This window comes from Marmota monax, unplaced genomic scaffold, assembly GCF_021218885.2.
Source record: "Marmota monax isolate L192 unplaced genomic scaffold, Marmota_monax_Labrador192_F-V1.1 WCK01_AAM20220418_F8-fsc00217, whole genome shotgun sequence".
NCBI classification, from domain to species: domain Eukaryota; kingdom Metazoa; phylum Chordata; class Mammalia; order Rodentia; family Sciuridae; genus Marmota; species Marmota monax.
This window is the reverse complement of record NW_026692031.1, coordinates 481,885-493,421: the sequence shown is the minus strand read 5'-3', so window position 1 is coordinate 493,421 and position 11,537 is coordinate 481,885. Positions and strand designations below refer to the sequence as shown.

The 11,537-nt window shown below is 44.5% G+C and overlaps 1 pseudogene; it reads left to right on the top strand.

The window, feature by feature from the left end:
• Positions 1-8,580: 8,580 nt before the first annotated feature.
• Positions 8,581-10,243, top strand: LOC124099114 (RNA-binding protein EWS-like; annotated as a pseudogene).
• The last annotated feature ends 1,294 nt before the right edge of the window (positions 10,244-11,537 follow it).

Genomic DNA, 11,537 nt, shown 5'->3' with positions numbered 1-11,537 from the left:
GAAGAAGGTGGCAGAGGGATGTCGATCCTGGGATCTCCTACTTCTCACCTTGCATCCATGAAAGTGGTCAGAATCCAAATGCTGATGCTCGTGTTGAACCTTAATAAAAATAAATAAAGCTGAGAAGTGGTGAAGGAGGGGATGTCACACATGGGTGCCAGGTGACAAGAACTAGCACCAAAGACTCAGCCAGAACCAACACCATGCTCAATGGCCACCACAGGCCGTCTTATTACCTACACAGAAAAGACTTCGGCAAAGATGTTCGCCCCAAACTGCCTGTCCGACTCAGACGGATGCCACCTTTATTATTGACCCTTGTAACCAAAGGTTATTCTTTCAAACACGACTTGTGAAATACTCCTCGTTTTGTATTTTAAAGCCGCTGTCTTCAATTGCCTCCTGAGTAGGCATATAATGTACTGTGGTGCTCTGACCTTCATTCCCCATTGAAATCATCATCTTTGCAGACCCTCTCAGTCACTGATTAGGTGACACACCTCACACCCATCAGAATGTTCATGCACCCTGGTGGCAGCTGACAGCAGGGAGGTAGGAAAGTCCAGTAGAGGTGGACAGGGTCTGAATGGATGTGAACACTTTACCGCGTAGTTGGTTAAGTAACATAAAAATAATGGGGCTGCTGGCTGGCTGAGTACTAAGATGTAGAAATAATGTGTGGCAAGAGTGTGACATGCTGCCCGCGGCAGGGCGATGGCCCAGAGCACGCAGACTCACAGATCCCATAGGGCAGGCGGCGTCTCAAGGTGTTTCTAATGATGTGTTCTTAAAACAGAGCAAGCAAAGTGCTTCACCGCGGGAGCAAGAGGAATGGCACCGCACCTCTAGACCTGCGGGCGCTCGCGGGCCGTGACAACGCCTTTAGGAGGCCTAGTGCCTCCTGAAAACCGAGGCCCAGAGAAAGCCTTGCAGATGTCAAGGCTGTGGCCGGCCGCGAACTCACAGAACGCAGTCCGCTTCCAGAGTGTAGGTCCCGGTGTTGTGGCACGGGCTGGGCTGAAGACGGAACCGGGAGGTCCGACAATGCAGCGGGAACGGAAGCCTCTTGCCATTGGCTCGGAGCAGCCTCCCTCCACGCAAGCCTCCACCTGGGGGCCAACTGGAGCTGGGCGGGCGGGCGGCGGCTCCCTGCTGCAGGCAGCTGGACGCTCACGTGGAGCACGGTGTCTTGCGTTAGGGGCCTTGGAGGTCTCTACCTCTCCTCAGGTGCTTTGACCTCAGCTCAAGGAGCTCCTGGCGGCTCATTCCCGCTCTTGGAAACTAGGATTCCAAGGTCAGGGGCTGCAAGAGGCTCTTCTTTGCATCTGCCATGTGTGTTCAGTGCCCAGGGCTGGGGTTACTTCTAGCCAGGAACACCACCCCACAATGCGGTGACGCCAGAGATGGCCACTCAGGCCACCCTCCTGCAGACAGCTGAGTAATGGCGGCAGCAAGCCCCACGGCTCCAAGGAGGGGGAGGGGAGGACAGAGAAGCCAGCTCCCGGGACCGGGACCGTGATGCGGACATCTGGTTCCTGAGGCTTACAGACTCCAGCTGGGGATCCAAGCAGCAGGGTATCCCCTGGTCTTCCTGTGCTCTCCAGCCTGGCTGACCTGCAACAGGGCGAATCCTAAACTGGCTCTCCAGATTCTGTTTTTGTCCTGCTGGTGCCGGGCCCAGGCTGGACACTACAGCACATCCTGGCAGGCTGATGGTGGACTGGCCAGGAAACAGAGGTCAGGGTGGACAGAGGGAGAGCCAAGCAGCAGAGACTGCTGCTTTCTAACTGCTGCAGCCACCAGGAAGCTCTCCGCCGGGACCTCACGTGGCCTCGGCAGAGCCCGCAACCAGGGAGAGGATCCAACAGGTGGGAAACCCCTTTTGAAGGACAGAGGAACTTGGGCTTGAAACCCTGGACACAGGTCTTCTAGCTCATGCTTCATGACCCTGGTGTGGACACTCAGTCTACGGTTGCTGTGATTTGGATGTAGTTTGAGCATATCTTCCAAGGGCTCACGTGTTGAAATGTCATCCCCAGTGTAAGGAATTAAAAGGATGGAAACTGTGTCTGACTCTGTTTTTTAGAGGGAAGATCTTTGGGAGCTGATTAGGAATAGGTAAGGTCATTGGGATAGAATCCCATGTTAAAAGATGGAAAAGTGATGGTACACACACACGCACACACACATACTCCCTGTCTCACCATGAGATACCCTGCACCACCTCAAGACTCTGCCAGTAACAAAGTTATTACCACACTTGGGCCCTTAAACCTCCAGCACTGTGAGCTAAATACATTTTTCTTTTTTATACTGTTACCCAGCCTCAGGTATTTCATTACAGTAAACAAAGCAGACTAACACACGGTCTTATCTGTGTAGATCCATATTTTGTTGTCTACCTGTAACCCTTCAGGGTGATGATGCATCTCTATTAACCTAAATACATGTGAAGAAGTTCTTTAGCCCACTCAAAAGTCCAACTCATTCATCTTTTAAAAAATTAAACTACAAAGTAATCTGTGCTCTCAGTAAAATCACCACCACCACCACCACCATCACCATCCTCACCATTGACATCCAGCCTTTTCTTTGGTACATCAAGCTGCCACCTCCCAAAACTAATAGCATGCCTTTCCCCCTACTCATATAACTAGAGGCAAATAGACAATCACAAACAATGTTTTATAACATAAGTTAATAAGTTCACGTTTTGTGAGTTAATAAGTTCATGTTTATAAGTTCATTGGGTGTGGTGACATATCCCTGAAATCCAAGTAGCTCAGGAAGCCTCCTGAGGCAGGAGGATTGGGAGTTCAAAGTCAGCCTCAGGAACTTAGCGAGGCCCTAAGTAACTCAGTGAGACCCTGTCTATAAATAAAATACCAAAAAAAGGGGGGGTGCAGGGGATGTGGCTCAGTGGTCAAGTGCTCCTGAGTTCATTCCCAGTACCAAAAAATAAACATGAAGAAAGACATTTTGCAGTTTCTGGTCAGGTCCCAAAGTGTGGTGGTAGACATCCTCAGATACTAGTACTTCTATTTTTATGAGGTGGATTCTGATGCGTAGGATTGCAAGGCCAAAGGGTACGCTTATTTTTAACTTTTTAGTAGATATTGCCAGATTGCTTTCCAAATAGTTGCAGTCATCTTATTCCCATGAGCAACATATGCAAGGACCTTTCCCCAACACTAGTATGTGTCTATTTTCCTCAATTTTTAAACAGATATATTGAATGAAATTAGTATCTTACTGTTACTTGAACTTGCATTCTTCTGGTTAATAGCCAAATTAATCATATAATCATAGTCATTATCATTAGTATTTTCTTTCTTTATAATTATATTCTCTAATTTGCATTGAGATGAAAAAATCCTTTTCTTATTAAACTCCAAATATTTTTGTGATATAGGCGTCAACTCTTCATTTGTTAAGTGTATTTCTTTGTTGATCATTTGTACTTTGACTTTGCTTATGTTTGTGGCATAAAATTTTAAACATAAATATTAATATTTCTTGTGTTTACAAAAATTTTTAATTACAAAATCAAAAGGAAAATATTTAGAAAAGCACATGAAGATTTACACAAGAAGCATCAATTTGTAAGCCATGTTTATCATTAAAATGATAATAATTTGAATATTAGGGTATAATTTATTTATAGTGTTATATACAATCACACCTGTCAAAAATCATGATGTGTCAGGTGTGGTGGCACATGATTATAATCTCAGCTACTCAGGAGTCTGAGGCAGGAGGATCACAAATTCAAGGCCAGACTGTGAAAATTAGTGAGACCGTGTCTCAAAATAAAATAAAAAGGGTCTGGGGATGTAGCTCAGAGGTAGAATGCTCCTGCGTTCATCCTCAGTATATAAAAATAAGCAAACAAACAAGTCATGGTGTAAGTGTAAACCTATTTACATGAAATGAGGTTTAAAAGTGTCTATTTTAGAAAAAGCAGTAATGAAATTCATTTAGAAAAATGAAAGGCTCAGAATAGCCAAAGCAATCCTTAGTGAGAAAGGAGAAGTAGGAGGCATCATAATACCAGACTTTAAATTATACTACAGAGCCATCGTAACAAATACAGCATGGTATTGTCACCAAAACAGACATGAAGACCAATGGCACAGAATAGAAGACACAGAGACAAACCCCCATAAATACAGTTATCTCGTATCAGACAAAGGTGCCAAAAATATACTTTTAAAAAAATATAGCCTCTTCAACAAGTGCTGCTGGAAAAACTGGAGATCCATATGTAGTAAATGAAAATGAATCTCCATCTCTCGCCCCGCACAAAACACAACTCAAAGTGGATCAAAGACCTAGGAGTGAGACCAGAAACTCTGCGCCTGCTAGAAGAAGATGTAGGCTCAGCACTCCAACATGTCAGCTCAGGGAGTGGCTTCCTCAACAAGACTCCTAAAGCACAAGAAGTTAAATGAAAAATCAGTAAATGGGATGGCATTGAACTAAAAAGCTTCTTGACTGCAAAAGGAACGATAAAGAATGTGAAGAGCGAGCCTACAGGATGGGAGAAAATCTCTGCCACCTACAGATAGAGCATCAATCCTTAGGATATGTAAATAACTCAAAAAGCTTCACACACTAATAATAATAACAATAACAATGATTCAATCAATAAACAGGCAAAGGAACTAAACAGACGCTTTATGGAAGAAGTATGAAAGGGTAATAGATATATGAAAAAATGTTCAACATTTCTAGCAATTAGAGAAATGCAAATAAAAGCTACACTGAGATTTTATCTCACTCTAGCCAGAATGACAATTATCAAGAGTACAAGTAACATAAATATTAGCAAGGATGTGGGGAAAGGGGTAGACTCATACACTGTTGGTGGGACTGCAGATTGGAGCAAACACTCTGGAAGGCAGAATGGAGATTCCTCTAAAGCTAGGAATGGAACCATCATATGACCCAGCTATCCCACTCCTTGGTATATACCTGAGGGACTTAAAATCAGTACACTACAGGGACACAAGCCACATCAGTGTTTATAGTAACTCAGCTCACAATTGCTAAGCTAAGAGCCAACCTAGGTTCCTTTCAACAGATGAATGGATAAAGAAACTGTGGTATACATACATAATGGAACATTACTCAGCCATATAAAAGAATGAGTTTATGACATTTACTGATAAATGGATGGAACTGGAGACTATCGTGCTAAGCAAAATAATCCCTTCCTCCCAAACCAATGGTTGAATGTTTTCTCTTTATATAGAAACTAACCCACAGTAAGGAGGGTTGGAGGGGAAGAGTAGAAGTTCAACGGATTAGACAAAGGGGAATGAAGGGAAGGAGAAGGGACGGGAAAAGGAAAGACACCAGAACGAGCCTGATGTAACTTCCCTGTATGCACATATGGACACCCCACCAGAATGGGGCCCAAATTAGCGTAAGATATATTCCATGCTTGCGTAATTATATCAAAATGGCCTCTGCAGTCATGTATAGCTAAAGGTATCCATTTGTGTGTAAAAAATAAGATTAGCCCATAGTAGGTATCTTATGACACTATACGCCATAGGAAACAGTTGGAATAGAGTAAAACAAATCATACAGTTTATGCTTGTGGAATCAAACGTACTTTCCCTTTATTTTTATTTATGTACATATGTTTTGTTCCCAAAATGACCTCAAAATAATCCAGCAATGAACCCCCCCCCAAGATCTATAAGAATTCACACACAAAATTTGTTCTCCTTTGATGGTAAGAGTGGGTAAGATTATTGGTGGTGGAAGGGGACTTGCAATCTAGTATCATTTAACTTTTCTCAGCCCATGTTATTTCTGAACTATTTAAAGCCGAGAAATTAAAAATAAATGGAATGTGGATGTGAGGAAATAATCCAATGACACACGTTGATGTAAAAATGAACCTTTTAAAGGAGCCCTTTCCCCAAATGGCTGCCAGCCTGCCCGTCTTTCCCGTGGGTGACTGGTTATATTATCTTGTCTGTATCCTTTCACATCCTTTGAAGGTGTGTTACACCTGAGTGAGCCTATTTACACATCTCTGCCTGTTCCACAACAAAAAGGCTAATGTCCCACATCAGCTCATCCAAAGTGGATTTTTTAGAAACTCCAGTCATTTTGTTGCCTGCCTTGGAACTTAGCTCATGTGGCCCTCTCAGACCATAGATTTCAGGTCCATCAGAACATTCATGCTTGTGCTGTTGGGTTCATCACTGTCTTTGACTCCTCTCGTGAGATTTGCACACTATCTTGCTTATTGTAAATTTAATATCTGATAAGCCACGTGCTCCTTCTTGTGCTTTTTCAAAATCTTCCCACGTGTTTAATTTTTTAAAGAAATAAAGAAGCTAGGCACAGTGGAGCGTGCTTGTAGTCCCAGCTACTTAGAAGGCTGAGGCAGGGGGATTTCTTGAACCAGGCAACACAGCAAGATTCCGTTTCTTATAAGTAAGTAAACAATTAAAGGTTTGCTTTCTGTGACTTCCTGACATTGTTTCCTTTTCCCATTTAAAAAAATAAAAATACAAATAAATGAAAGGGAGACCTGTAAATATGCTTAGGCTCCCATTTACTTGTGTGTGTGTGTGTGTGTGTGTGTGTTCAGGAAACATTCATAATTTTATTTACCTAGATCCTGAACATTTTTGTTAGTTTTATCTCTGCCTGTTTGGGGGGTTTGTTTCTTTTTTTAACCTTGAAATTTTTTCCCCAGTACATTTCATAGTTAATTATTAGAAAACTATTGACTTTTGTATTATATGTGGCTATCCTGCTATCAGGTGCTCCTTTCAGATTTGCTTAGCAGGAATTTATGGCCAGTGGAAGTCTAAGATTGTCCCCCTGATCCCTTCTCTGGTGTTAGTCTCATGTTACACAACAAAGGGGATTTTGCAGAGGTGATTAAGTTTGCTAATCAGTTAACCTTAAGATAGGGAGGTAAACGGGGTGGACCCAACCGGGCCATGTGAGCCCTCTATAAAGCAGAGTTTTCTCTGACTGCCAAGAAAAGAGGAATTCAGAGATTCAGGGCTTCAGAGGGGGTTCAGGGTGAGAGAGAATGACACCCATCAAGAAATCAGCAAGTTCAACCCTCCAGCCACAGGAGCTGAGTTCTGCCAATAGCATGCGTGAGATTGGTCAGGAATTTTCCTGATAAGAAATTCAGATAAAACTTCAGTCCACTCACACCTTGACTGCAGCCTCCTAAAACGTAAGCAGGGAACCCAGTGAAACCCATCAGACTCTGGCCTACAGAACTGTGAGAAGATAAATAGATGCTGTTTTAAAACACCAAGTTTGGAGTAATTTGTCATGCATCAAAAGAAAGCAAGAGTCATGTCATTTATCACGAGTGAGAAGTTGCTCTTCCCTTTGCAATTGTGGAAACTTGTAATATATGTATTTTTTCTAAGTCCATCGTAGCATCTAGGACCTCAAGAAGAAGATGAACACAGAGAACCGGAGTGAGAGCCTGATTATGGCAGGAAGGTCTGGTGTTATTATTTACAATGGAAATCTTTATCCATTTCCACCCTCAGTTCTGGAAGCTGGGGTTTGGTTTTCCGCAGCCTCAGCTTTGTGGGTACTGGAATGTTATTCAACAATAAAAAGAAACGAGACGGCAAGTCGTGGATTTCCTAAGTAAAAGAATCCAGTGTGAAAAGTGCATGATTTCAAATATATGGCAGTCTGGAGAAGGAAATACTAGGGAAGCAGGAGAAGGGATAGGTGAAGCATGGGACTTTTAGGGCAATGAAACCACTCTGATCGTGGATACATTTGTCAAACCCAGAGTGAGCCTACCGTACACTATGGGCTTTAGTTCCATTGACACTAATGACTCTAATAACACTACTGCAAGATATTAATAGAAAAATGGTGGGGTTGAGGGAAAGAAGTTAGAGGATTTATGGGAACTTTCTGTACTCTCTCTACAATCAAACTAAAAAATAAAGTCTATTAAAATTTTTTAAATTCCCATCGATTTTAGAGGTCTGCTGTCAGCATCAAGCCAGTACCAGAGACCCCCTGCAGATGGTTTACCCTGATGACACTCTGCATCTTTCCATCTTGGAGCTTGGTTCAGCTGCTGCAATGTTCTGATCCTGTGTGCAGAGCCAGCTGACAGTACCGCGCAGGTAGCACCCACAGGGGTAACCCTAACCAGTAAGGGAAGGGAATCAGGGGATCAACACCCTGGCTCTCTCATCCCTGGTGGGACTCCTCTGAGGTGTATCCTGCAGTCTGCCAGATAGTGCCAGTGGGACTGAGCCCCAGTGACCCACAGCAGTAACTACTCCCTAACATACCTTGCAACTTCTAGCTCCTCACTGTGCTTACTGGGTTCCCAAGTTTTGCCACAAGCTGGCTTTAGGGAAAACCCAAACCAAGGCAGGGTCAGATTGGAGATCGATGCTAGTAGCTTTCCTTCAGAATTTCTGCAAAATGCTCACATGCAGGCGGAGGAAGGAGAGAAAATGGTGTCTAGTACCTCCAGTGAGTTACAACCCAGCAGAGCACAGTGCTTACACCCCCAGTCAACTCAAGGATACACATAGGTCACCCAGGCATATGGACAAAGAACTATGGCTCTCATGGACAGCTACTGGTGTCAGCCGTACCCAGGCTCAGTCCACTGACACTTAAGGGCAGTTCGCATATCAACTTCTTATGGACAGCTTCCCACTGGTTACATTATGCCAACTGCCCCCACCCCCTGCCAGGCAGGCAGCCAGCCAGCCCAGGGGTACAGCACAGGTGCTTATGACCTTACCGCAGCCACAGTCACCACCACTCAGGCCTCCTATGCAACTCAGTCTGCATATGGCACTCAGCCTGCTCACCCGGCCTCTCTAACAGGCAACCACCACACCTACGAGACTGCAGGATGGTAACAAGCACTTGGAGACCAGTCAACCTCAGTCTAGCACAGGGGGTTATAACCAGCTCAAGGATGCAGACAAGTAACTACGGTTACCTCCAGGTTCCTGGGAGCTTCCCCATGCAACCAGACCCTGCACCTCCATCCTATCGTCTACACAGCCAACCAGCTATGATCAGAGGAGTACTCGCAGCAGAGCACATGAGCACTGAGCAGCTATGGACGGCAGAGTGGCTCTGGTCAATGGGTACAGCATCCTACTAATTATCCCCCATGCCCACTGGATCCCACAACCTGGCTCCAAGTCAGTACCTCCAACAGGGCAGCAGCTATGGGCAGAGGAGTTCATTCCCATGGGACCTCCCAGTAGCCTGGGTATTTCTGGGCAGGAGTCTGGAAGGTTTTCCTGATCCGGAGAGAACTGGAGCATGAATGGCCCAGGAAACAGGGACAGGGGGAGTGTGGACTTGATCATGGAGGCATGAGCTCAGGTGGGTGGGGAGAAGGATGCAGTGGAATGAGAAGGCTTCAGGAAGCCTAGTGGACCCCTGGGTGAAGGACTGGATCTTGATGATGACCCTCCCTACCATGCAGTTTTGGTGCAAGGATCAAATGACAGCGTGACTCTCCACCACGGTGTGGCAGACTTCTTTAAGCAGCGTGGGGTTGTCAAGAAGAACAAGAGAACTGGGCAGCCCATGATCCACATCCACAAGGAACTGGGTTTTCCTGGACGAGGAAACAGGAGAACCCAAAGGCCATGCCACAGTGTCCTATGAAGACCCAAAGACCATGCGATGGTTCAGTGGAGAAGACTTTCCAGGGAGGACACTGAGAGTCGCACTTGCTCAGAAGAAGCCTCTGATGAACCCCATGCAAAGTGGCGTGCCGCCCCGTGACGACAGGTGGATGCCACCGTTCCAGGGAGGCTTTTGCTCAAGAGGGCCGGGGTTTCTGAGGGAGGAGGTAATACCCAGCACCAGGCCCGAGGCTGGCAGTGTCCCAGAGGGGGTTGTGGAACCCAGAACTTCACCCTTAGAACAAATGCAACCATAGTGAGAGCCCCAAGCCTGAGGGCACCCTCAGGAAAGCAGAGAGAAATGCCGGGAGGAAGAGGGACCTCGTGGATGGTGGAGGGCCACGTGGAATGCCCAGAGGTGGCTCTGGTGAAGACAGAGGTGGCTTCCGTGGTGGCCTTTGCATGGACCAAGGTGACTTTGGCAGAGAAAGGTGAGGTTGACAGATGGGAGGAAGAAAAGGAGGACAGGTAGGACCTGGGCAACAGATGAAGGTCAACATCATCAGGAACACGGACCAGGTCCCATTACAGCAGCGCCCACAGAGTGCCAGTGACTACCAGATTTAATTTTGAAACCAGAAAATGTTTTCAATTTATAATTCTATATTTATACTGCTGGCCACAACATTATGATCATTCCTTTTCTGCACTGTAGTACTTTTCACTGTTTGTAAAGAAACATTAAAACAAGTCAAATGGCCTGGAGTGGTGCACCTGTCATCTCAGCGGCTCAGGAGGCTGAGGCAGGAGGAACGTGAGTTCAAAGCCAGCCTCAGCAAAAGTGAGGCACTAAGCAACTCCGTGAGGCCCTGTCTGTAAATAAAATACAAAATAAGGCTGGGGATGGGGCTCAGTGGTCCAGTGCCCTGAGTTCAATTCCCCCTAAAAACGAAAACAAAAACAAATCAAATGGCAGTGTGCCTTCTCCTTCTCCTTCTCCTTCTCCTTCTTTTAATGATGGTTGTTTAAGATCTAAAAATGGTAACCCCTGCGAACATGCTCCATGTCATTGTGGAGAACCAAGAGGACCACCAACTGTAACAATGTTTGTGGTTGTGATTTTTTTAAAAAATAAAATTCCAAATGTTTATAAATAACAACAAAAAATTCCAAATGCCTTCTCATTTTTTTTTCTCTAAATGCATGTGAGTTTCACAGGAACAGCCTTAGAGATAAGGGGATCTTCTTTTTTTCCCTCTCATTTTTATTGTTTTCCTGTTTTGATTACCAATATTGTTGCAGTTTTGTTTTTTACACTTTCCATTGCAAATGTAGTGTTTTAATTACATGATGAATTGAAAAGTTGCTCACGGGCTGTCCTGACACACCAAGTGTAACACTTTTTCTCCAGGAAAGTGAATCACAAATGGAAAGAAACAACTTTAGGAACCAATTTTTGGAGCATGTAATTTGAGTTCTGCCCTCATGCCAAAAAACTTAGATGAGACATACAAAACAAACCGGCCACTGCTACTGGTGACAATGTCTATCATTTTTAAGTTTTTAAGGATTTTTGCTGTTGTCTCGTCTTTTTTTAAAAAAAAAATTATTTGGATTGCTTGATAATAGCCACGTTTACAAGCTTCTATCAGTCTCCTTACATCTGCTAGCAAATGGCATCTTCCACTTTGCTTGGATAATTCAGTGGCATCGCATCTTGTAGAAATAGCTGCTCCTGGCAAAAGTGTTCAGTTTATCATTTACTCAAAACATTTGCACGGTTCCACTTGGTTAGAAAGCAAAAATGGGCCTGATGGTTTTTGCATAAAGAAGTCAAATCAAGGAATGCTCTAAACCATGAAATGAAATTTAATTAAATGTTGGAAAGTCAAACACTTCACCATGAAC